Source organism: Dermacentor andersoni, chromosome 5, assembly GCF_023375885.2.
Source record: "Dermacentor andersoni chromosome 5, qqDerAnde1_hic_scaffold, whole genome shotgun sequence".
NCBI classification, from domain to species: domain Eukaryota; kingdom Metazoa; phylum Arthropoda; class Arachnida; order Ixodida; family Ixodidae; genus Dermacentor; species Dermacentor andersoni.
In genome coordinates, this window is record NC_092818.1 from 167,032,761 (window position 1) to 167,059,689 (window position 26,929).

General features: G+C 50.6%; 1 protein-coding gene across 5 annotated transcripts in view; it reads right to left on the minus strand.

The window, feature by feature from the left end:
* The window catches only part of rols (rolling pebbles), a 288,673-nt gene that overhangs the window by 153,887 nt on the left and 107,857 nt on the right, over positions 1-26,929 (minus strand). The window contains exon 1 of one of the 5 annotated variants that reach the window (XM_050179195.3): positions 1,533-1,936. The exons of the other annotated variants lie outside the window; for them this stretch is intronic. The gene's annotated coding sequence lies outside the window, so the exon portion shown is untranslated. Of the gene's footprint in view, positions 1-1,532; positions 1,937-26,929 lie in introns of those variants that run through there. 5 annotated transcript variants of the gene reach the window in all.

Sequence of the window (26,929 nt, forward strand, 5' to 3'; positions counted from 1 at the left end):
CGGTTTGCACTTAGAGACTTCCAACTCCCTTCGGTGCGGGAAAGTTTTAAGAGGTGCCAACCGATGAACGCTTTATGCAACGTTTCGTAAAAGCAGCACAGCCAAGTAATTAACGCAGAAAGTTAGCCTAGTTGGTTAGTTAGTCTGGTTAACCTCCCTGCCTTTCCTTCTTCCCTTCTCTCTCTCTAGCCTAGTTGGTGTTGATGCAGTTGCCGTGACATATAGTTACTATAGCGCTCACAAGGCGCGCTCGCATGACAAACAGAAAAAAGAGTGAGACAGGACAGAGCACCTACAGTCTGCACCCAGCTACAGAACTACAATCAATGCACTCAGACTATAACTAGAGCTTCCATAATGACGAACCATGTAAACATGTAAAATCCTTGAGAACCAAGCAAGCCCGAGACTACCCCGTCTCAAAATACGAAAAGCCTAGAGGGATAGTCGACACGAAATGACAAAAAAAAAAGAAGAAAGAAAAAATGAAAGAACCGCCTTATTGTGCGCTGCTAAGTCGAGGAATCTAACGAGCCTCATCTGTTTGCTTCCAAAAGAAGGAAGGGTCCACACGCACGCTGAAGGCGGTGCCTTATATGCATATATATAGCGATGATATACACTTGTAAGCCTTCGTCGTGTCCTCCCATTTCTCGAGTTGAACAGAGAGAATAATTAGAGGCCATTAAGCCAACGCGTGTGTACGTATATTGTATACAAAAGAGAGGACCCCCTTCATTTCCCGGACAAAGCACCGTATATATACACACTGTACAACGCGAGCGCGCAGCGTTTCACCCCTTCCCTCCCGGCGCTTATATTATTTCCTGGCTCACAAGGCGCTCGACGTCGCGTACTGTAGCCGAATGTATCTGCACACCGACCCCGCTGCATGGCCCCGGTGGCGCCAGGACGCTTGTGTATGTATGCATTCGCATACGTTGGGAACTACGGGGACCTTAAAATTTCTGCGCCGCAGCGCCATCGTCGATGCGACTGCCGGGCGGCACAGCTCGCGTGCGGATATTTCCCTTCCCTTTTTATACAGAGCGCGGCGAGCCTTGCATAAATTGTTGGCTGACAGACACTGTATGGTAGGGAAGCTTTATGGCTGGAAACACGCCTCCGTATTGGCGGTGCGACGAAGAGCTTCCGTGATTCCGCCTTCTCCGGTGCTTGCTTGCACTTCGAAGACCTCCTTCTATGGTATACCTCCTTCTAGGTTATTCACTACCGACCGGAACAGCGCTCGTAAAGGGTTATGATTCCTCAGCTTCCGTGCCTGCATGCTTCACTGTTCCCAACGTGTAAGAAGCCTTACAGTACACCTCTATGCGTAGAGAACCTGTAGGGCCATTTACAACGTTTATAGGCTGTACGCGGTTTCTGAACACTCGCTGACATGCGCCTCAGGCGTGCGCTAAACGACAGTTGCTCGGAGCAAAAGCATGTAGAGTATAGGTTAGAAAGGCTATCGTCAAAAGAGAAATAAATAGGCCTCTGCTTCGCGATATCGCGAGCGGTGGTCTTACAGGTAGGCGGCGGCTGTTGGCTGATGACGACGACATCTCCACTCCGTATACTTGTATGTCCTGGGTGGATGGTTGGCTAGGTGAACGAATGAATGCCTCAGTAGACTGCTCTCGCGGTTAGTCGTCAAGAATTGTCGGCAACTGCTGCAAGTCGACGACTCACACACGCTGCCACTAATCACGTATTCACAAGGGCGAGATGCGGCGTCGCGGAGAAACCGAAGGAGCTGACGTGACGTCAGGTGCAGCTGAGACCATCCGGAACACTGGTCGGAAACGTTTTACAAGCGCACTCTTCATTCGCCCGCGATCACGCTCTAACACGCTGTATCCAACTGAGCACGGCTTACGCACAACCTTTCGCACTGTATATACACGCGGATCTTTGCTCCGCACGCCCGCGCAACGCAATGAGAGACGGCCACATGTTACGTCAAGACATTCATTCGTCGTCGTTTTCCCTTTCCTTTTATGAGAGCGAAGCCCGGGACGGAGCTGCGGCTCCTATCAATGACGCCGAGGGCGCGCGCGCGACAGAGAGATAGGACGCAGAAGCGCGACGCGCCCCGGCCGGGCCGCTGATTGCCGCGCTCCAGCCTAGGCACGGCCGTCCGGGCCGTTTTGCAACCCGGCGCGTACGATAAGGGCGGCAAGGGCAGCACACGGAACGGACCGCGGGCCGTGCAGAGCTCACTGCCGAGGCGATAGCAAAAGTCAGCGTCGGCGGACGCAGCAACCATCCACGCCGCGCCGGCGCCGCGAGGTCGAGGAGGAGAGGCAGCGACGGGCCCATTCAAGCGGCGCCGCCGGGACAAGTGCGCGCGCGCTCCCATCTCAGCTCATTGAGGCCACGGCGAAAGGCGCGCGCGCGTCTCGCGCTTCGAGACGCGGGCTCGCCCCCCAGCGCTGCGTTTTGTTTACAAGCGCCTCCTTCTAAAGTACCACGTATGTGTGGCGTGCGCGAGAATTCCTTAGAGCTGCCTTCGTGAATAAGAGAAACGGCCCGACGAGGGAGGCACTTTGGAAGAACAAGATCGACGGTTAGTGAAAGCGAGCCTGAAGCGAAATAAGTAAGGCGGAGCGAGACGGAAAGGTGACCGAGAGAACGGCAAGTTACTGAAAGTACGTGCGGTTCCATGTGTTTATGTGTTTGTGTATCTATGAGTCCGTCTAAGTGCCCATGCAGCAATGCACTGGCCTGCACGTCCGATGTACCAGTCGTTGTCAAGAAATAGTATCCATAATTTTAAAATTTATTTCCCTTAGTAGATTCTCACAACGCGTTAGTTTACGAGGCCCTCCTAGTACTTTGAAGTTGTAAGCATGACAATAGAACGAAGGCGGCAACGCACTTCCATCTGCGCGAACCACCGATTGCAGGACGTAGTCGCCCTCTCCTTTTTTTTTGTTTCTTTAATTTCCCGTTTCGGTACCGCTCACGTCGCGAAACATTCAAGAGCCTGCGAATGTACTCTATACTGCCGGTAGAGTCCACTATACCGCAGTCCCGCATCGTTGGAAGAAAATGTTAGTCCACTGCTTCTCGAGCGCAGTTCTAAACTAGCCTGCCATTCCTCTGCGCATATTAGTACGCTAAATTAGCCAAATACACGAACATTCAGTACGCGACAACAGAATTTTCTCGCTTATAAACCGGAAGCAACGCGTCGAGATAGTTTCTCGAGCATTATAACATTCCGCACCCATTTTTCAATATGAGAGGAAGCTACCGAGTATGCATACTTTTGCATCGCAGCCGGCTGAGCTAGGGGAGGAGGAGGGCGAGTTCGACCGATGGCATCCTGCGCGGAACGAGGGGAAAACACGTAGGAGGCAGCGACTCAAAGATTCTCGCCAGTGAGGAGAGACAAACGCACAAGAACACGGTGAAGAGTAGAATGGGAAGGCGGAACGGTATAAATTGCATTCCATTCCTATCGCCGACCCGTGCGCGAGTTTCGAGGCAAAAGAGGCGTAACTTCCATTTTCCTTCGAAGATTGTCCGCCATCTTCCTACATCGGCGCGCTATCTTCATAGGCAGCGGCGTTATATACCACACGGTAATCTGGAGCGAGTGCTCACATGTTTGCGGGTAATTTTATTTTCGTACGTGGCGCACGCCGCTCTCTGAAAAGTCCTTTGCAGTAGCGAGGTCGCACTCTATAGCGACGCGCAAACGGAAGTTAGCGTTGAGAAGAAAACGAAAAGAAAGAGACGATGGGCAAGAAAGGCGGAGAATAAAGATTGAAAAAGGGATTGAGAAGCAATGTCGCGTTCTCGTCGGGTGTATTTGATCAGCGAGGAAAGCACTGCAGTGGTAATAGAAAAGAAGACGCGCCAACTCCACTCCAGTCAACGCCTGAAATACCGTCCGTGATGACGGCATCGGGGAAACGTACTGCGCGGATAGGAAAATGGTCCTAACAGAGAGCGTAGTACTAGGCACAAAGGCACCCTGATGCTCTAGAGTGTAGATGTGCTGCACGTCAGATGACAATGGTGAAGCCTGAAGTGGCTAGTTCATACACGTACACACGCCCACGAAACAAACGCACACTGTATAAGTACCTATAGTGTCTGGTTGGGACTAGAGTCATGGAGGAAGACTACAGCACTGTTGAGAATTGGTAGCGACCGTCGCGCGTTTCCTGCAACCGTGGTTGGGGGCCCGGCGACGCACCAAGAGGGAGCCGGCGAACGGACGAGGGGGCGCCCCGCTGGGCTGGTGTCCCGACCGGCGCCTCGACCCGCAACCTGATCCGTGCCCCGTGTTTTCGGCGGACCGCCTGCTGGGCGCGAATGGCCGGCGCTTCCGAGAAGGACGAAGGCGTCGGTGTGGCCAACGGACCACTCGTATTTTGTATTTTCTTTTCTCTTCCCTTTCTAGTCACTGCGATGTCTTTTGTAAAATAAACGTTCAGTCTTGAAGCGAACCCCGACGAGTGAGAATCGTTCCTTCGAGGCTCCTGCGTGCGCGGCCGCTGTATACGCCGCCGCCCGAAAGAGTCTCACGCAGCAGCAGTTTTTTTTGTGGTCGCACTCGCGAAGTGACCTCCAAAGAGCGTTGGTCGTAGCCTTTAATTATTCTACATTTTCTGGTGCCGAAACCCGGGAGTGCTACATCTGGAATAACTTCGCCTGCATCATGGAACGACTACAGAAGAAGCAAGCTGCCCTGCGACAAGCAATCGAAAAAATCATCGCAGCGGCTAGCGACCTACTGCAATCGCCAACCATCCAAGTCGGTGAGCTTGAGGAACACCTCGACCTTATCCTCGAACAAGCGGATGAGTTGAAATCTGTTAACGAGAGCATCGAAAAGAAGATAGATCTTCAAGAATTAGATGCAGAATTAGAAGCTTGCGCTGCATACACGGAGAAGATCTGCTCCATCAAAACAAAGATCAAGAGAGCTCTCAGGAGTCAGACAGCCAACGAGAGCCGGTCGACAACTCCGTCAGTCACAGGCAACGCATCAGAGCAGGAAGCATACCACATCGGTTCCGTCCCACCTGCGACATTCCAGTCACTATCAGCAACAACCAAGTTACCGAAGTTAGAAATCGGAAAATTCAGCGGGGACCTGCGCTCGTGGCAGAAATTTTGGAACCAATTTGAATCGACTATTCACAAGAACAGCACCCTGCCTGCAATAGCGAAGTTCCAATACTTAACCAGTTATCTAACCGGAAAAGCCGCCGCTGCCATTGAGGGGTTGCCGATCAGCGATAGAAATTACGACATCGCAGTGAAGACCCTCATTGAGAGATTTGGGAAGGAGGACGTCATAATTGAGGACCACATGTCGCGCTTGCTTGACGTCCGCCCAGTGCACGATCTGCGGGACATCGAAAGGCTGAGGAGCCTCTACGACGAAATCCGCTCGGGAGTCCGAAGTCTAGAGGCGCTGGGAGTGTCGTCGAGCACCTACGGCACGTTGCTTCTCACCATCCTTCGTAAAAGTATCCCAAGTGAGCTTTGCTTGGCGTACTTCCGACGGAAGGCTGCCTCACCTGAAACGCCACAACACGAGCTTCTCGGTTTCCTCGATTTTATGAGAGAGGAAGTTGAGAGCAGAGAGAGAGCACAGAGTGCACTACGCCGTGGGTACCCGGACGCCGCTATCAGACAGAAAGCGCCAATCAAAGGGGATGTTCGCCCGCAAAACCCATCGGCATCTGTTCTCACCGTAACCGACGGCGAAGCGCAATGCGCATTTTGTGGTGCAGAGGGACATCAACCAGCGAACTGTGTCGCCCCCGTGCCCATGGCCAAGAAAAACGAGGTGATGTCAAGAGAGAGGCGCTGTTACAAGTGTGCGAAAAAGAAGCACCGTGCCGCTGAGTGTAGAACTGCAAGGTGGCTGAGGTGTGCCAAATGCTCTGGACGACACGCAACTGGCGTCTGCGAGCTCAATCAAAGACCGACACGCCCTCCTTCAATCGGAGATGCTGCACCAGCAGAGACAGCAGTGCAATCATCGCTTCAGGTGGGACCAGCACTGGGAAAGGCCCGTGTGCTTCTGCAGACTGCACGAGCGTATGCGGAGGGCCAGCACAACAGTGCTCTGGTGAGAATGCTGCTTGACGGTGGCAGCCAGAGAACGTTTGTACGACAGGATGTTTCCCGGCGCCTCAATCTTCGCGTCATAGGAGGGGAGAAGCTAACTATCTACGCCTTCGGAAGCGAGAGACCGTCTGAAGAAAGAAGGTGCCATCGCGTGGAATGCTGGCTGCGAAACTGGCGCAACAACACCAGAGTTCGGATCGAAGCATTAGAGGTGCCCGAGATCTGCGGAGACCTCCTCCCACCACCTGACGACTGCACGGCTAGCATCGCTCGTGAACAAGACCTCCAGCTTGCTGACTCCTTGCCTGACGGCTACCATCCTGGTGTTGGAGTTGAGCTGCTTATCGGGGCCGATCACTACTGGGATATAGCAACAGGAAATGTCAAGCGCCTTGGTGAGAAGCTCGTGGCCATGGAGACTGCGTTTGGATGGACATTGCAGGGCACTGAGTCTACATCGTCCGTCGCAACCTTTCTATCGAGCACCGGAGTGATGCGGGTAGGTGTGACCACAGCACCCGACGAAATCTCTCGTCAACTGAGGTCATTCTGGGAGCTGGAGCACCTTGGGATCGTCAACGATACACAGCTGACCGCCAAAGAAGACAGCGTTCTTCGGGCCTTTGAAGAAACCATCACTCAGAAGAACGGTAGATACCAAGTAGCTCTCCCATGGAAAGAAAACGCGTCAGACTTAACAGACAACAAGAGCATAGCATCGCACAGACTTCACTCATTAACGACGAAGCTGCTCCGACATGAAGAAACCGTTCTAGACTACGATCAGGCAATCAGGAACTACCTGCAAGCTGGACACGCCGAGGAAGCGAACGAACTGGGTGAGTCTCCGCTGGGGCCCATTTACTACATGCCGCACCGAGGTGTTGTCCGGCCTGGTAGCGAAACAACTAAGTTGAGAGTCGTATTCGATGCCTCCTCCGAAGCGGCGGGAAAGCTGTCACTGAACGACGTCCTCTTCGCAGGACCTAATCTAAATCCAAACCTAGCGGACATCCTGATTCGATTCCGAGTGCATAATGTGGCCATAATGTCCGATATAGAAAAGGCTTTCCTTCAAATCGAGCTTGCAGAGAGTGCGCGCGACGCTGTCCGCTTTCTGTGGTATCAAAGTACACCAGGGCAGGGCGACGCGCTCCCTCCAATCAAAGAGTACCGCATGACAAGGGTGCCATTCGGCGTTACATGTAGCCCGTTTCTCCTCGCAGCTACCTTAAGTCATCATCTCAAAACGGTACAGGAGAAATTTCCTCGCACCGCCAAGATCCTGAGTGACAACCTGTATGTAGACGACTTGGTTACTGGTGCCGACAGTGTAGAAGAGGCAGAGCGCATAATCAAGGAATCGCAGTCCATACTCAAGGCTGCAGGTATGAACCTCAGGAAATGGCGATCAAACTACCCAGAACTGATTGCATCGTTTGCCGAGACTGAAAGCGCCCAAAAAACTCTACCGGAGCTAGGCCCCACAAAGATTCTCGGTGTAGAGTGGAGGCCTGACACAGACGAATTCGTTTTTGAGATGACCGCCCTGATTGGATTTTTGGCAAGTCGGCAGGACACGAAGCGATTCGTATTGCAGGCCTCGGCGCGCATTTTTGACCCATTTGGCTTTCTCTCGGCCATTACCATCACGGCGAAGATCATGTTCCAGAGCCTCTGGGAGCGAGGTACGGCGTGGGACGAAAGGGTTCCCTCAGATTTACAGGAGACATGGGATAAATGGTGCCAACAGCTTCCTCAACTTCGGCAGGTATCAGTCCCAAGAATATTGGCTCGTAACCTAAGACATGCCCGAACGAAATCTGAGCTGCACTTATTTTGTGACGCTAGCCCGAAAGCATACGGTGCAGTGGCCTACATCAAGGCGCAAAATGAAGAGGGTGAAATCACCATAGCACTATTAATGGCAAGGGCCAGAGTCGCTCCACTGAAGCGACTGTCACTGCCGCGGCTAGAGCTGATGGGAGCGCTGATTGGTGCACGGCTCGCAAGCTACCTGACAGAGCAACTGAACGTAGACGGCATTTCCGTGCAATGTTGGACAGACTCAACTGTCGCACTCAGTTGGATAAGGAGTTCTGCGCAAAGGTGGAAACCCTTCGTTTGCAATCGAGTGCAGGAAATTCAAACGCTAACAGACCCAACTGTGTGGCAACATTGTCCCGGCAAGGAGAACCCGGCGGACTTGCTTACCCGTGGGATCCTTCCTGCGGAGCTGGTCGGACGCAAGGACTGGTGGACAGGCCCAGAGTGGCTTAAAAGGGAAGAACGAGTCACTGCGGTGTCAGATATCCGGGAGGGCGAGCTTTGCATGGCAGAAGAGCGAGCGGTCCATATTCTTCACACTATCACAGAGAGCGCACCGGAACCACTAATGAACCTGGAAGACCATAGCTCACTAACGAGAGTGCTCCGTATAACAGCATGGGCCAGGCGTTTCATTCTAAACTGCCGAGGCCGGTCGAAACTTACGGGCGAGGTGACGGCTGAAGAGGTAGCCGACGCGGAAAAGCTTTGGCAAAGAACCTGTCAATTAGACATGTTCGGGAACGATGTTGGCGCGCTGCGTGCCGCCAGACCGCTCGACCGGGCATCGTCAGTGATAGCGTTGAACCCATTCTTGGACGCTGACGGTATAATGAGAGTTGGCGGGCGGCTTCAGTACAGCACAGAAGAAGAAAGCGCTAGGCATCCCGTAATATTATCACCGTCTCATCCGTTCACACGCTTGCTCATTTCTTCGGAGCATAGACGCCTACTGCACGCCGGAGTACGGGACACGTTATCCCAACTTCGAGAACGCTACTGGATTATTCGAGGAAGACAGGCCATCAAATCGGTCATTCGACGCTGTCTTCCGTGCCAGAGGCAGAGTTGCCGAGCTGCACAAGAGCCCACTGCCCCGCTTCCCCCCTACAGAGTGACCCAGGCTGAGCCATTTGAGACGACGGGTATCGACTTTGCGGGGCCCATATTCTACAATGATAGCGGGTCCGAACACAAAGCTTATATTGCTTTGTTTACTTGTGCGACAACACGAGCCGTTCACCTCGAGCTTGTTAGAGACCTCTCGGCGAAGTCATTTCTGATGGCGTTTAAGAGATTTGTGTCAAGGAGGGGAATCTGCAAGACGGTTCTGTCCGACAACGCATTGACATTTAAACGGGCATCTAAAGATCTGAACCAGATGTTCCACGCCATAAAGGGAAGCGAGGTCCAGTCTTTTTTTAGTGCACAAAATATCAGTTGGAAATTTATTGTTGAGAGAGCGGCGTGGTGGGGTGGCTTTTGGGAGAGAATGGTGAGAACCGTGAAGGCCACCCTTCGCAGAGTGCTCGGAAGGAGCTGCCTTGACCATGACAGCCTCTCCACGGTTCTAACCCAAGTCGAGGCAGCCGTAAATTCTCGTCCGTTGACTTTCGTCTCTTCGGACGCGGGGGAGCTTATGCCCTTGACTCCAGCCCATTTCCTAGTCGGTCGCAGGCTAACGAGCTTGCCTCCCTTCCGAGAGACCACCGAAGTCAAATCGTCAGCACAGACACTAACACGCCTATGGAGGAGACGCGCCGGGCTTGTTGACTCATTCTGGAAACGGTGGAGACGCGAATACCTACTGCAGCTTCGCTCAGCGCATGTTACAAAGCCAGGCAGAGGAAGAGGCATCGGTGAGGGAGACATAGTTCTCCTCGGGGATGATCGGGCTCCACGCCAGATGTGGAAAATGTGTCGTGTTTTGGAGACTTTTCCAGGAAGAGATGGCCGAGTACGTGCTTGCAAGATCCTTCTCCCTAACCAAAGCGAACTGCGACGACCCGTACAAGCCTTGTACCCACTCGAGCTCAGTGACGTGCCTGCCTGTGCTAACAATGGTGGCCGGGAATGAGCCGGCGCTCATTGCGGGGGAGGATGTTGAGAATTGGTAGCGACCGTCGCGCGTTTCCTGCAACCGTGGTTGGGGGCCCGGCGACGCACCAAGAGGGAGCCGGCGAACGGACGAGGGGGCGCCCCGCTGGGCTGGTGTCCCGACCGGCGCCTCGACCCGCAACCTGATCCGTGCCCCGTGTTTTCGGCGGACCGCCTGCTGGGCGCGAATGGCCGGCGCTTCCGAGAAGGACGAAGGCGTCGGTGTGGCCAACGGACCACTCGTATTTTGTATTTTCTTTTCTCTTCCCTTTCTAGTCACTGCGATGTCTTTTGTAAAATAAACGTTCAGTCTTGAAGCGAACCCCGACGAGTGAGAATCGTTCCTTCGAGGCTCCTGCGTGCGCGGCCGCTGTATACGCCGCCGCCCGAAAGAGTCTCACGCAGCAGCAGTTTTTTTTGTGGTCGCACTCGCGAAGTGACCTCCACAGAGCGTTGGTCGTAGCCTTTAATTATTCTACAAGCACCTTAGCACGAAATGTTCCCAGCAGAAAGCCCTCATAAGAACAGAAGGGACGACGACACACGCTGCTGCTTCGCGCGCAGCACTTTTCTCGTGCAGTACCGCTTGCAGCACGAAGCCTTCCAGCACTGCAATGAAGCCACCTTATAGTGTGACACTCGTCTGTTGCATACACGACACTCACTTCATGCCGTTTAGTTGTCCTTTCTTAGTTTTCCAAAGATACACGTGACCGGCACCACGAGACTAAACACCAGACGAGAAGGACGGCGAAAATAAAACCCTGCGCGATTTTCCAGCAACAATCACAGTGGTCTAAGTCGTAGAAGTTTCTTGCGAGTGTCTCTTTAACTTCTTCGCCCTCTAGATTCCGCAGCACGTGAAGTTTTTATGCCAGTACGGACCGAAGGTAAGGCTGTGGATGAACTCACAAATTCTGCAGTGCTGTCCAGAACTGCCGAGACACATTGCAACCACAATGTGCTTGACATCGACTTGGAACTCGGGAAGCAAACACACCACGTTCAGCAGCTAGGCGCTGAGGGCAATGGACAACAAAGTGGCTCGGGGCTATGTTGGCAGACGTCAATCTATATAGTTATCTGCGATGTTTGACACGAAAGAGCAGAGAAAAAGACCACACAAGCAATAAGGTTGACGTGATGCCTTTGCAATCCCGGTGTCCTAAACAGGCTCCAATCTTTACAGACTTGGAAAAAACGTCAAACAACACAATACAGGACTCAGACGCGGAAACTTCAGCACTGCTGCGTCTCTTCTTCTCGCCTTTTGTCCCGCTGTAAAGTGCAGTGCGTCCCCACACACACATACGGAAGCACACACTGAAACCAAGCTACAAGAACAGTAAATAAGCTTCTCGAGCACGAACAATGTAGCACATTAGCCCTGCCGCTTCAGCAAGATAACGAGCAACAAAGTGGCTGTCTTTCGACAAGGCCCTGAACCCGTGTATTTTCCTTTCCTTCTTTCTTTTTTTTCGCTACAGCGACGTTTTGCAAACATCAATGTAACAGTACATCCACGTGCACAATTCAGACGCCAAGTACACTTTCCGTTATTAATTAATTCATTAGATATATTGGACAAGAACAATCGTTGGTGATATTTTTTATTTGCCGAATTCCAAGAGAGAGTTTAATTTGGCTGCTTCGAGTATATTGTACATAAGAGTATAAGATGATGTATTGTCGGGGGTTGGAAGTTAACCAAAAATCGGCGGGCCGGTTGGCCTTTGGGAGCCCACGGCAAAACCACAAGTGAGAGTGCGAGGGAACATGGGTTGGGCTTCGTTTGAAGTCAGAGAAGCGCAGAGCAAAATTAGTTTTGAAGAAAGACTCAAGAACATAGATCAAAAGAAATGGGCGGCTGAGATGCACTAGTATCTGTATCTAAATACTGTAGACACGGAATCGAGAAAGAAGTCCAGAAAGAAGTCCAGAAAGTTGGCAACAAAATACAGGGTAATTGAAAGTGTAGATAGACAGCGAGGAGGAATGAGAAAGAAAGTGAAACAGAGACAGCGAATTGGATACAAAAAATTGAAACGAGAAAGACTATGGAGATTTACAAGAATAAGAAAAAAATTTGAAAGAAAAATTTGTACGATAACACGAAGGGTAGTGCCTTGCTATTTGAGGCTCGAGCTGGTTGCCTATGGACAAGAACATACCCCAGCAAATATTCACAATTCGATGAGGCATGTGTACGCCGCAGAAAAAGTTCAGAGACAACTGAGTACATATCCTAATGGAATGCGAAGGGATTCCCCCCAGTGAGAGCAGTACGCAAAGTACACATTCCAGAAGCGCTTGGATTTGAAGTGGACGCTCAACAGTCGATATAAACATGAGACGTTTAAAGTACTGGTGAAAAAAGTAGTCAGGAAGAGATTGATACGACCGGATTATGTACCGGCATAGGTAGCGATACAAGGTAGATAGAGAAGCTATGAGAAAAAAAATAGAAAGAGACAAAGGAGATGTATACAAAGATGCTAGGATGAAAAAGATGTATAACATACCTGATTAAATCAAACAGGCAAGGTGACTATTTGTTACCGCTCCGTTTCAAAAGGGACGCCAATAAATCATCATCATCGTCATCATCAGTTTAAAAGAAATGGGGCAAAAGAGAACGCATTATCTCGTTATTTCAAGTAAATCTGCTTTAGGCAATCATTACGCTTCACCGCGCTACCAAGTTCCATTGTACTTCACAAGAGAGCACAAGCCTATCATCGCTTCTATCGTGGCAGTTTATTACTTTCCGGTAAGAAAAAGTAGCGCCAATGAAAACTTGGAATCGCCAAGCGAAGTTAAACGAACAAGCAGAAGATGGAATGAGAAGGAGTTGATGCTAAAGATGTCTCAGCCTGTCGACAGCTCCGGCTTCCCCCTTAGACCATCGCCGACAGGCGCCAGGGGAAGATTAGGTCCAGCGAGATGGGGTCGCTAAGCGATCGGCCGGAGATTGATCCGTGGGATCAGGGAGCCACTAATGTGAAGACAAGACTAGAAATGCTCTCGGTCGCTCCCTCGCTTGCCAGGTCTTTCACAATGCTGGACATTGGCGACGCACGATACCTTCATTCTCCTCCTCTTCCTCCAAGGTACGCGTACTGGGGCCCAAGGGGAGAAACCCGAAAAAGAGAGAAACGCATAGCCAGACGGACGGAAGTTAAGAAAACCGAACAGAGGACAGTGTAGGCACACGTGGCAAGGCAAACGGCACGGGAGCCTTTCGGAGGAAGAAAATAAGAAGGAAAGAAAAAAATAGTAAGGGCGAAGGGCGGTAAAAGGTTGCAGGCGCGAGCAGACCGGCGCCGTGATCGACACCAGGGTTTCTACTGGAGCGGGCCGCCGCTGCCGCCAGCAGCAGGGAAGACAGATGAGCAGCCGCCGTCGCCCCCCTCCCCCCTTCTCTGCCCTCGCACACAGGGACCGCACCAGGGATCCCTGACCCACGGAAGACAAATCACAGCCACGAGCCTTGCCTCCCTGTTTTTGCCCTTCTTTTCCAAGTTTTCTCCTTCCTACCAAACTCCCACTTCGTTGCGCTTTTCCCCTCCCAGAGTCCGGCGTTCGGACGGACTCAAAGCGCGGCCCGCGGTTCGGCGAAACGTACAGAGGCGCGGCAGCCAACGCCTGCGCACCACCAGCACTGACGGCGGCTTTCTTCTGCGTGCCAGAGACACCGCATTCTTTCTTTTTTTTTTCCCTTCCGTGCCTCCGGTCCGTTCATCCCAGCGAGATACCGAGGCTGCGGCAAAGAGAAACCGCGGAAGCGGCCGGAAAACCTCGCTGAGCAGAAAGAAAGAGAGAAGCTCCTTCTCGGCCTGTCCGTAGCAAACCGCCCGTGCCCGCCGACAGTTCACTACGACTACGCAGACCGTCGTAGCCCGGCATTTAGCGAGCGACGACGGTCAGGGGTGGCTGCGGAATGCATTGTCCGTGACCGCCCCCGTTCGCGGTCGCGGCGCGCCCCTCGCTGCTGCTGCTGTTCTCGAAAACGCGGCAGTGTTTAGCGCGCGCCGGGTGGCGGTCGGCGTACACGAGGAATCGTGCCAAGCTGCTCGGGTCCTCTGCGCCCGTTCATTCTAACAGGCCTCCATTCCGACACTGCGCATGGGCTTCGACACCGCTCGGCCGCGGATGTCTGGCTACCTGTGGCTTCCGACGAAAGCAGGCAAACACACACACACACACACACACACACACACACACACACACACACACACACACACACACACACACACACACACGCACACACCTGTTGGCTTCTGCTATCTGTCAGCGGCGCCAGAGCTGTTTACGCCACGAGAGCGATGCGGCTTTAACACGGCGGGAAGACACCTCCTTTGACGGGGGAAGCTTGCAACCGTGAAGCGCTGCGCGGGAAGCGATGCGCGAGGACCCTGCGCGACTGACCGGTCTTCGTCGACGACACGCATCTCGCACTCGAGATGCATCCACGTACCCGTCGCGTGCAGTCGTAAAGGCGGGAGGAGTAAAACGCGACGATTCGATGATTAGCTCATAGAAACGGCGAAGTATACCCCTACAGCGAATAAAACAAGGGTCGCGTGCACCGTCATCCGTCAAGCGCGCACGACTCCCTTTTTCACACTGATGAGCAGAACGATACAGGAGACTCGGAGTTTGGACGACGTTTTTTTTTCTCTGTTTCTTCTCGACGTAATGCTCGGGAAATACTCACTACAGCCTCACGCAGGGAGAGGTGATTTAACAGCGCAATCGCAGTGAGACCGAAAGCATACACTCACTGAAAACAAGCACTCTCTCCACTTTCCTTCTGTCACATGTATGTTTCTGCGCTTTAGTGATTAAAAAATATACATGTAGATCCACGAAATGTTGAAATCTAAATGAACTGAAGCTTGTCGAGCTCGCGAGGTTAGCAGCAGAAGTGGTTGACACACGCACAGCCTCGTCGCCAGTGGTTGCCGCTGGTCTCAGTGTGGCGAGGAAGAAGGCGATACGTGATTCTTGTCAAAGGAATAGTGTCGATAAAACGTGTATTTATACAGAGAAGCACGACACGCATCTAATATAAGTACATTTAAGCTTTTATACCCCTTGTGTACCGAGAATGTGGGCTCATACCCACTTTCTCGGTGACTGGTCAAGAATGAGCACATGTGGGACAACTTGGGCCACACACAACAATTGGGCAAAGACAGCATTGCCTTAAAGCTTGTTTGACTTCACCAACTGCACGGGCTACGCTGAGTTCACGAGCGAGAAAATTTCAGCTAATATATAAGCAGCAGTAGGCCTCAGTGACCAGTGCGTTAGCAAGGCAACGAGTTCTGTCGTCCGGAATACAGCGGCATGCGAACTTTTTGAGGTCGCCCTGACATTTCTTACACCTCAGACGCAGTGGTCCGACGATTATCACAAAACTTTCACAATAGAGAAAAAGTATGTGAGAAAACTCAGTGAAACGATCAAAAAGCCACACAGTTCAAAGTCTGAAATTGCGAAGGTAGCAAGAGAGGCCACTTCCCCACAGTACCTTTCAAGCAGAACCGATTAACAAGTTCGCTAAGACATTATGGAGCCCTTGAAATGTATGATTTGCTCGACCGATCAATTGATTGTTAGTTTATTGAATGATGCATTAAGTCGTTCCTTGTCACTGCCAGGGCCTATAGCCTGCTACAAATATATGAATGAATGAATGAATGAATGAATGAATGAATGAATGAATGAATGAAATAATTAATTAATTAACAAAGATCCTCTTGTTCGTCCAGCTGCACTGGACGAAGAGGAGAAACTACGGGGCAGGCCGAGCAGCATAGTTCCTGGAGAATAAGAGCACCAAGACATAAAAATAATAAATTCCAGTTGTCTGTACTTTGTTTTTGTTTCTGCTCAGTTATCGCTTCAGTGATTTCCCGGATTCGCAGCTGTTCGCTTCGGTCACATTCGCAGAAAGGCGCCCTATTGACACGACGAGTTCTTTTTTTTTTTTTCAACTTACGCTTATTGTCGTTCTTTTCCTCACAAGCCCCGTGAGCAAGACTCTGGCAGCAAGTTTGTAAACAAAGCCCGCGGGCGTCGCGCTGCGCAGCAGCCAAGGGAGCGTTCGAAACCGTGCGCAACGAAAGGAAAGCGGACGAATTTCTTTCTTGTTTTTTTTTCTTTCTCCTCTCGTTCGACCTCTCTTGACAGGAGAGCGAACAATTTCGCTGATCTTTCCAATTCTGCGATAAAAGTGCTCCAGGGAAGCAAGTCACAAAGCCGCGCGTTGACGACTGTTGACGCCTCACGGAGCCGCCGGCAGCTGTAGATGCGATAAGAGCCCGCCACCCTATACTACAGCACAAGGTCTCATCGTAGTTCCCAACTTTGTCAGTGCGGCGTTACCTCCTTCAAAGTGATTCTTGTGGATTCCTTCACTTGCAGGTTTGCGAGAAACAATATAGAAACTGCATTAAAGGGCGAAAGCATTGAGAATCACATAGAAAAGTAAGTGCAACGCGAATATTAACCGCTTCAGTCGCGTTGTACGCATATACGTATATGTACGCGCTAAGAATAGTTTTCGCAAGTTTTGTCCAGTGTAGCGGCAAGAAAGAAACACCGGTATTTAAGCTGTGGGTGAAGTGGATCCTCTGCTTAACCAATAGGCTCCAACGACTTCGGCGAAAGCACTGCTGTGCTTTACGCGATGTTTAACCTACCGCGTTTTATTAGGAATGACGAAACGCTCGTTTTTTTTTCTGCTTATTTGCTCATGAAGATTGTAGCCAATAGCAAACCTGTTCACCTGCTTTGAGCCGCCCAGTCTATCCTTCTTAAATAAAACGCGACACCGACACCAATGACTACCCTCTACCTCGATTTGTACTACTATCTAAATATGAAAACCCATATGAGTGTGTACTTTATATATATATATATATATATATATATATATATATATATATATATACATATATATAAAAGTACACACTCCTACCGCCTTGACTTTCAGCGGAATCTCCAGTACCTTGAAAAAGTGGTAAGTAACTTTGTTGCATTTATCTACACTCCATCATAATTCGTGACTGAAGAGGCTAAACTATTTTACGCACCTCCGTAGTTTATTTCTTCTTGTTATCGTCATGCGTGGGATATCAAAATCACAACTTGATGCTGCTGTCGCAGCCCGAAGAGTGATGCTGCCCGCGCAGATACACGTGCGCATGCCGTCAACGTTGTTGCCTTAATTCCTTCGCGAGAGCGAAGGGTTCTCTCAGTCACCTGGAAATGCCATCCGGCGGCTCGTTAATGATAAAACGACGTACGAGTGGCTTCATCGTGCTAAAGGACTCAGGCAACGTCTGGAGGGAGAGATAACGATCGCGCGAACGACGCCCTAATTACTGAGGTAAGACGAAGTGTCTCATAATGACTTAATAAATGTTCGTTCTCTCTCTCTCTCGCTCGTGGTGGTTGATTCAACGCGTTATCGTATAGGGGCGACAAACAAACCCCAACCTAATTTCCTTCGGTGAACGTCGGCTGCCGTACGGGCATGGAGAACGAACTGCAGTGTACAGGGTGAAGCTCGTTAGCGTTGCACTATGCACTAACTTCACCAACGTGGGGTTTGCAGGAGAATCGCGTAAACCTCACGTAGGGCGTGTTTGCGCGGACGGAACTGCTTAGAACGGCCTGGCACTTCCGACTAGGTTAGCGAGATCAAGTCATCGGTTGTGGAAGGCGCACGAGAAGCGTCTTTGGTGTAAACAGTCTGGCTTCGATCGCAGATGTCAGAGTACAAGCGCGTGTTCTCGATCAGGAGAGTCAACATGTACATTCGATTAAGGCATCTTTGACTAAGGATAAATGGGAGCACAGGGGGTGCGCGAGCCAGTCGAACGAAGCATTCGCGAGCGCGGATATTCGGCGTCATTCCAGGTGACACGGAGTGGAGGTCGGCAGAGAGATGTACTTGCGAGTGTGAGCGATGGAGGTTGCATGCTAAGTTCTTGCTGCAAATGAACGCATGGAGAAGAAGTCAGAAGTGCTATATAGAACGAAAGACCCTTAATGGTACTGAGCGTACATATTCTCTTAAGACTGAGACACTTCCTCTTATTTCTGTGTCCTCGCCGACGGAATGATGCAGAAAAATTGCCGTATGTGGGGCGAGGCAGACCATTTGGCCAAATGGCACAACTAAACTACGTTTTTCAACTTCCAAGTGCAAGTTAAAGTTCATTCTGTTACCGATTACGTAGCAAAGAGAGTGCACCATTATTAATTGCAGTCCGAGCTTCCTAAGTTCAACAACTGTCGGGGGACCTCCTCACTCAATGTAAGAGGCAATGATATTGAAAGTACAGCAAGTGGTGGAAAATCTAAGCATAGTATGGCGTACGCACGTTATACAATAACTACACTCTTGAACCAAGTTGCACCCTTTGGGGTGTATATTTGCCCCACAACAACCATCGTCGTCTGTCCTGTCCGCACTTTCTTCCTTTAACGCTGCGAGTCACGAACGGCTCGCGCGTTATCAACATGACGGAGCATTCTCGACAGGAAAGTAGCGAGCACAGCGTTTTGAAGAAAGAAAACGCAAGCAAGACAGGTGATTATCGTTGTTTGGCAGATATACACCCCAAAGGGTGTACATTTGTCTAAGAGCGTACTTGACTCGTAAAGTACGCTGACTATGAATATTAATCGATGCCACGTAAACGCGGAAGTCCACCGAAAACTTCTAGAATGACTTTTCGACAGGCAAAAAGCTCCATAAGAACGACGACTAAAAGCATTCCAGGCGAGCAGAAAAAATATAAACGAGGCAGAAGCAGAGAAGAGTATACAAAGTTAAAAAGCCATATCGTTGTAGGGGGAGTTTTGGTTTCGCAATGCACAACTTTCGAAAACTAAACAGCGAAAAAAAAAAGAAACATAGATTAGCGAGGTTAGCAATTTCCGAAGCGGTTAAATTCATGTCTTTTCGTATACACATGCGTGAGGGCGCCGTTCCTCTTCGGGCGTGGTGCGGAACGTTCGCTGAGCCGCAAATGGGCGCGCCACACGGCGCTGGAGCGGTGGCGTGGCGTAGCGTTCGACTGGCGTTAAACGTCGTGTCACGGTCAAGGGCTGGCGGCCTGCGCTCAACGCGTGCCGCCCGCGTTTCGTGACCCATCACCGCGAGCGCGCAGCGGGATAGGCAAGACGCGGACAAAGAGGCTTCTGCTGCTGCTCAAGCTGCCGGTATACGTAGAGGGCGCCTCAGCGCTCAACTGCGCTGTGTCTTCGCGCAAATCCATTTGCAGGAAGCGAGGCGCGACCGTTAATTAACAATCGGCCGAGAAAAACAAACTGCGATCCCCGTGGACGGTAGCCATTACGATCTTTCGCGCTCACGAAAGAAAGAAAGATAACAAAGAAAGCAATAAAGAAAAGTGAGATCCTGCAGGAGAAGCCTGCGCCCTTTTCTTGAACCATAAAATTCGACAGTCTTTTAGACGTTGTTACATATGGGATGTCCGCGTACAGTCACACCTGTGTCGACAATTGAGGCGACGGGAGAACAGTATTGAGGAACCAGAATGTGGAGAACGCTTGCCCGTTGGCGTATACATGTACACGTGCTCTCGCTAATGCCTAAATCGACGCCGCACATCGTTTGGTATTTCGGCGCCTCAGTAGAAGTTTCCATGAATGCCGCACAAGCTACGAGATCGCCCAAACTGAGCGGCTTACGAGGTTTCAGTGCAGCGTTCGCTTCGTAGAATGTCACCTGCATATCGTGTTGTTATTCCGTAGTTGTTATTCTACTGCAGCACTACACCGTGCCACTCCCACAAAGGGACAGTAAGACAGCAAGGCGGTTCTTCGATGTACTGCAGATTGATTCTGCGGCCTGGTAACATGGAGCTTCAGTCTAGTAGCAGCCGGAGATCATTCGAAACGCATTGCGTTAGAAACACCCTCCGGGCACATACAGCATTGCGCACACGAAGTGCTGAATGGAGACAGTAACCGAAGTTGCAGAGCAGGTTCGCGCACGCGCAGTACACACCACACGAACGAAGAGGGAGGCGCCACTGTGGGTGCGAGCCGAGCTGCCGAGCACGCCGCGCTTTGCTTTCAAGTGCAGCTGCCGAATCCGCAAGAGCTAATTGCCGGGCGCCAAATTAACTGCCGACACCGCCGCGTTCCCAACGGAGCCGCAGCCGTCGCCGCAGCCGATGCGTCCACGAGGAAGCCGGAGAAAAAGAAGAAGAGGCTTTTCTTGCGATGTTTTTCCTTTCGCATTCAACTAGCAGCCGTGGGGCGCCAGTCTATGCGAGTTGCCCGAATTTATAGCGCTACCCGCGCCTTCACGGATTTCGTGACCCGGCTTCTTTCTTCTCCCCGCAGAGGCGGCGGCCGACGGGGGTTCGAAAAGAAAACGGGACTGTGTCGAAGGGTGCAGCCGCGCCGTCCTGCGTCTGAGGCGTGACGGGAGAGGGAGACCGAGCAAGGGGACGAGTTTTGCAAATTTATACAGTCACTTGCGCAGCTCCAAACGACACGTTATACGGTCGCTACGGCACCCTTTCTTCGCTATGTGAAGAACAAGAAAAAGCGAAATGAAAAAAAAGCGACCCGGGAGGTTAGGGAAAACACCTCGTACACATTCTACGGCGTTCACTGGCTCAGTGAAGGGGACTCTTCTCGGTAATGCTATGTATACGGGGCTCTGAATACGGGTCGATCCCATAAGCGGCTGCGGGCACTGCTGCGTGAACGGCCCCCGACGTACGGCACAGACTACACTATGCATTTGCTTAGCTATACTCAACACGGGCTTCTGGCATCATGCGTCGCGAGAGACGGGTTTCTCTTTCTTTCTTTTCCACGTCTTGCTCTGTGATTCAGATTCAGGCCTCGTTGTCGAGTGTAAACACTCGAGGGCTGAGGATCAGCAAAGCGCGAGTTGTTGGAAAAACAATATGCGTCGACGGGTATATACGCCTCAACCAGAGCATGCGTTCAGACCGTTGTCTGCCTTTCGTCTCATTCACTGAATGCGCATGCCACTCCTGCTTTCAGAAAGGAAAAGGCAAGGTATATAGAGTACAGTGTGAGAAAATGTGACGAAGTGTTAGAACATCAGCAGAATTCTCATTAGGTTTGCAGCAGCTTAAAGCGATAGTTTCTATCCCAAGTCAAAGCCAGTATAAGCAAAGTAGCAAGGATGGCGTACACTAGAAAAGCGGCAAACATTACCTTGAGAAGTCGCAGATTCTTAATAATGGCTAAATGATCAAGATACATTACGCTATTCAAGACGCTCAATTCGGGTATCTTGCACGAAGAGCTTTAGACGAAAGTTCCATCTCACAGGAAGTACGACTAAAAATGTCTGTGATTGGTTTAGCGATGGCGACAATCGAAGCGGCAAAAGAAAAAATAATTCTATGAATAAGTAACTTCGTGTACAGGCATGGTATGTACTGAAAACCCGATGCGTCTATTAGCAACAGAGCATTCAGGCAGCATAGGGACAATATACAGTACCACATGTAACGCTCTTGTGTACGTTCTAGAGTTCTGCGCTCCAGGGGAAAACAACGGTCACGTTTCCGAGCTCTTGGCGATCCATTATTTCTGTCCGTCACGGAGGGTGCCACGGAAAGAAAGCAAGCAAACGGATAAGAAGATACACAGGCAGGCGAGTAAGACTACGTCAGTAACAAAGCGCAACGTAGGCGTGAGGCCCTGGCTGCTCGCAGCGGGCAACGAAACAGCGGAATAAAGGCAGACAGCTATAGAAACGTGAACAAATGAAAACAGTGACAAGAAGAGAAGCTCTAGAATAAGCGCCCATACATAGACAAAGTACTCGGAAGCAAGCTACGCACATGAACAAAATCCGAAGTACTGCACACCGAAGGCCACAAGGAATGGGCAGGCCGGCTAAAAGCCGGCTTCCAGAGGCGCATGCAGCCGCGGGCGAGAGAACCCCGCGACAGTGATGGACAGAGGAGAGTATACGCCAGCCCTGTAGCGGGCGTGCAGCCCGCTGTATAGCAGTACATGCGTGCGCACTGGGGACCTGCGTTTCCTCTCTCCGGATGCCGTCTCTTCTCCTCCTAACAGCCAAGGCGCAAACTCAGGGCGTGCGCTTCGGTGCATCGTGCAACCTACTGACACGCGCCTAGTGCATAAGCATTCGGGAAAACGGGTGAACAATCCAAGTCTTGTTTCCCGGCGCCCGAGACGATAAAAATAAAATAAACAAGGACGAGGAGCAGGACACTGGGTAGGTTTCTCTACGCGTTACATCAAGGTTTGAAACGAAGAAAACGAAAGTGCGTGTCTTTTATTTCTGTCTATCTTTCTATCTATTAAAGGTAAAGCCAGCGCTGCTCGCAGCAGGACAGGCCCACAGAGGGCTCTGCCAGCGGAAATCCGAGTCGACAAGTCTTCCTTATTTTGTTGCCCAACAGTAGAATAGGTCTGAACCCATGAAATAGTGGTCCAAATCAATGAACGAAAAAAAAAAGAGGGTCACCCTGATCTAGAAAACAAGCCGTCAACACGCCGGTGGGCAGCAACGTATAGGCTAAAAGAGAGCGGCGGGAGAACTACGCGAGAAAGCTCTCCGCGGCGACGCCAGAGCAAACAGCTATTGCAGCCGCGCGCCGAGCGCGAAGGCACGGTCACGCTGGATTAGAAGGAGGCGTGAGGGGACAGAATAGTGCGGTATCCACAGTACGAAGACGCCCAACCGGCCAGCGAGGACAGCATCGGGGACAGCGAGTACGAGGAATTAGGAGAAGTGCACAGCGTCCGGCGCCGCACTCAGTTCGGGGACAAACAACACGGGCCCCGGGAGATGATGATCGGGGCGCACCGCACAACGCCTCCGACTGCAGCAGCAGCAGCAAACGGCAGCTGCTGGTGCTCACTGTTGTCGGCGCCTGAGCTGATGATCCCGGGAGAATCCGACTCCATCCCAGGAACACGACACAGAACTCTTCGGCCGGAACGCTGGCATACACAGCGCTCCTTTCACTCCTTTTGCTCATTTCGCTCTATTAAGGCACGATCCAACTGGATCGTGCCTTAAGAAGAAAAGAAAAAGAACACTGAGTTCCTTCATTTCAGCCCTTGCGCAAAGCTTCCCTTTCTCACGTCCCGTTGCCCTGTCTTTCGATGTCCTGTACGCAGAAAGCTAAAAGGAACGAAAGGGGGAGAGAAAAGACAAAACTATGTCGCGAGGGGCTTCTCGCTTTGCGCTCTAAGCTAGGGAATGTTTAGCGCGTTGCGAAAACGTTCTCAGCATACGAGCAAGTCGCTGCAATATAATAATACCCTGCATACTCTTCGTAGTTACGGACCCAAAGACGCAAAGCTACGGGGGCAAAGAAACCCGCAAAAGGCGACAGAGCGGGCGTCACGTGCAAAGGACTTCGCTTTCATTCTTCCCCGGGAATGCCGGGAATGGTCCCGGCACTGCCGCCTCGAGGCACGGCGTTATGGTCCAATATTGGCGCATACTCGGCGAAGGCACGCTGCTCCACAAATAATACCCTACCACCCACCGGTGGCGTCCGCGGAGTGCGTTAAGATCCGAAGTGGTCACATTACGCGAGCGGGCGGGAAGTGCTTTATATGCGCGAACGCAGAGCGCGCGCTGGCATGCCACGCCGCGCGCCTGTCCGTATGCGACGCGAATTGCGCAGCAGGAAGGAAGCACTCCGGGCATCTGCACTCGCCCTGCGAAAGTGGAGGCAGGTGGACGCGCGTTCTGGGACGGCCGCCTATATACGGTACGGCACGAGCGGCATTACCCACGCGAGTGACGCGATGTGAACGCGCACCGAATACGGTGAGAAAGTTAATGCTGCCAGGGCGACAGACAGACGCAACTATCCCGCTGCCCGCGTGGGATGCGCGCTTCCGGCTATCGATAGAGCCTCGATGTTGAGTCACGGACCGTCTAGCTTCATTTACGAGATGCGCGACAGCGATTACAGTTGTCGTTTCACGTCTTTCGTAATGGCAGCGAGGAGGAGGAGGAGGAATAAACTTTAGTAGTTGAAATGAGCAGACGGTAAAATCGTCCGAGGTGGGCGGCGTCCCTAGTCCAGGATGCCATGGGCTTGAGCTGATAGCTTGGCCCTGCTCACCAGGCGATGCTGGTCTTCAGGGCAGCGAAAAAAAAAAAAAAAAGGAGGGGGGGGGGGGCGGCAACGGGAATAAACTAAATAATGGTAAAGAAACCTCAATTTCTCTGAGGCAGGATTCACGAAGTTTTCCTCTTGCAAGTGCTATTTGCCACTGTGTAGCCGCCTTCGTTAGTAATGTGTACATTATCGCGATTGACATGACAGTTGCTTTTATAGGAACATTTTTGAAAAGTTATATATATATATATATATATATATATATATATATATATATATATATATATATAACGTCCACCTCCACCAGATATATTACGTAAGAAGACGCAGATGAAAAGCTATATACAAGTATATTTACAACGTAATACGCCGCACTTGGCCAAGGGGCAACAGCCCGCGCTAGCCTCCAATCGTCGTCGTCGTCTTCTTACTGCTCGCCTCTTCGTCATCGGTAATACTATTCCGTAGCAATATATATATATATTGAATGCGGGTCTTGAACCACATACGCTTGCTTGAGTACTTCTCGCGTCACATATTTACCCTCTATATCATTATTTCATAAGGCCTCTACAAAGTCTCAAATACATCGTTGCCTCTAATGGACATCTGGCAGCTGCGACTTCTCATATAGTTACACCATTGGCAACTAATGAGTGGTATACGTTTACCGAATGTAAATGTGAGACTATCAGAATACCACGCATATTTGATCAAACTATCACTAAGATTTATTATATACACGTTGTTTCAAATTATAGGCCTTTCTTTTTTCAATGAGCATAATGGCAGGCGCTCGTACAGCCAGCAAGCAATGCATATTTGGCAGTGCATCGGGCTTGAGAAAGAAGTAACAGCGCGTGGTCTCTCACGTTATAAGGTTTTCTGCTGTCGACTATGCAAATGAGACGGACGGACCTACAATGCCACGCGCCTCTAAATTGTGAAGCCCATTTTCGTATCTAAGGATTAAACGAACTGTTACCCTACATGACGATTGTGATCCTGCAGAGATTTCACAACCAGGCATTAAGGACAAGAGCATTTTCCATACATGGAACGTTATAGAACTGCAGTGCTTGCAGCAGGGCTGCGTGTACAGGGGCCAGCAGTTGAACCGAGTAAAAATTTGTGCAGACTAACGTGATCGAAGTACTTCCGACCTACACACAGCAACGTAGTATAGCTAAAACAGACTTTTGCTCACTCCCCTATTCGAATAACTTCATACCTATTACGCACACTCTCCTCCGTTATGCCAGGGCGCTTTGTGCACAGCGCTGATCGCGTTCTTTTTCAAGGCACCCTGATGTTGAGCGCTGCTATATAGTAGGCCTGGGCCAGAATACAAGCTACGGTAAAGGTGAGGTCATAAATAACATACCAACAACGAACCCGCTCTATTTGAAGGCCAAACGGTTATTGCTACGAGTGGAGCGAACGGAACGGTTTACACTAAGCGGAAGACCGTCACGTGTATCGTCGACGGACTGCCCGAGCTTGTACGTATAATAGTTCTGCGTCCAGAAAGGCAAGGATGTCTATGTGTATACAACAACGAGGCTTTGCCGTGCGAGAGCTCCCTCGACTACAGCGGTCGACCGGGAACAAAGGCTGGTAGTTAATAACCACACGTCAGGCTGACCGCCGGCAATGCATTGTTTTCTCGTGTACCAAGGCACTTTGGGTTGCCGGAGACAATGCTGTGTCATTTATTTTTCTTTGTTTCAGTTTTTCCCCCGCAAGCAACGCTCTTGCGTGTAGCCTGTCCGCTGCACGAAGCTGGCGCAAATATAGCTACGTTGACGGATACAACGACCTATATCCGGTTGAAGGAGGAGAAGTAGCAGCTGGCAGCTGCACAATATACTGTGCTGGCGATGCGCTTCATTTTTTAAAACTCTAATTGGAGAAAAGCTCTCTTACTCTATATTAAAACATGAAGGCGTAGCAATTGCCGATAACATAAATATGTCACAGCCAATTAATTTTCTTAGCTTTCTATATTCATAGACCACATAATGAAAATTACGAATACACGCAAACTTACGCTAGCTACGCTTTAGCATTTCTGGTTTTAGAATGGAAATAAAGAAAATAATAATCCACAAGGGAAAGGGAGCGGCCAGTAAATCTCAGCAGCAGATACAATCGGAGTTGCATAAAAAGCGCGTTACGTCATACTTCGCTTTACAGTACACTATAGTACACTACAGACCCATCTCACAAACATGTACCTCATGAGGTACATGTACATGAGATGTAGAATGCTTGAACATATCCTAAAGTATCTAACAGAATACGTAGAACCTCACAATATACTGCGCCCTATCAGCATAATTTTCGTACTGGCCTATCCAGTGTTGCCCAATTAATTGAAACATTACATGACTTTGCCAACTACAAACTAATGCAATCTTTATGGATTTTTCCAAAGAGTTCGATCACATTGCTCACCTTAAACTTATCTATAAACTAAAAAGCATAGTAGGAGATGGTCCTCTCACGCGTTGGATTGAAGATTATCTCTCGGACCGTTACCGACAGCATAATGACCATGTATCAAATACGGTGCCCGTTCTATCTGGCGTACTGCAGGGTTCTGTTCTGGCAACACTGCTCTTGTATATAAATGATATAACTAACCACATTGACGTAAATATTAGACTGTTTGCAGATGACAGTGTACTACTATACCACCCAATTAAAAATCGCGATTACCAAATAAAACTGAACAATTCCCTGAACGT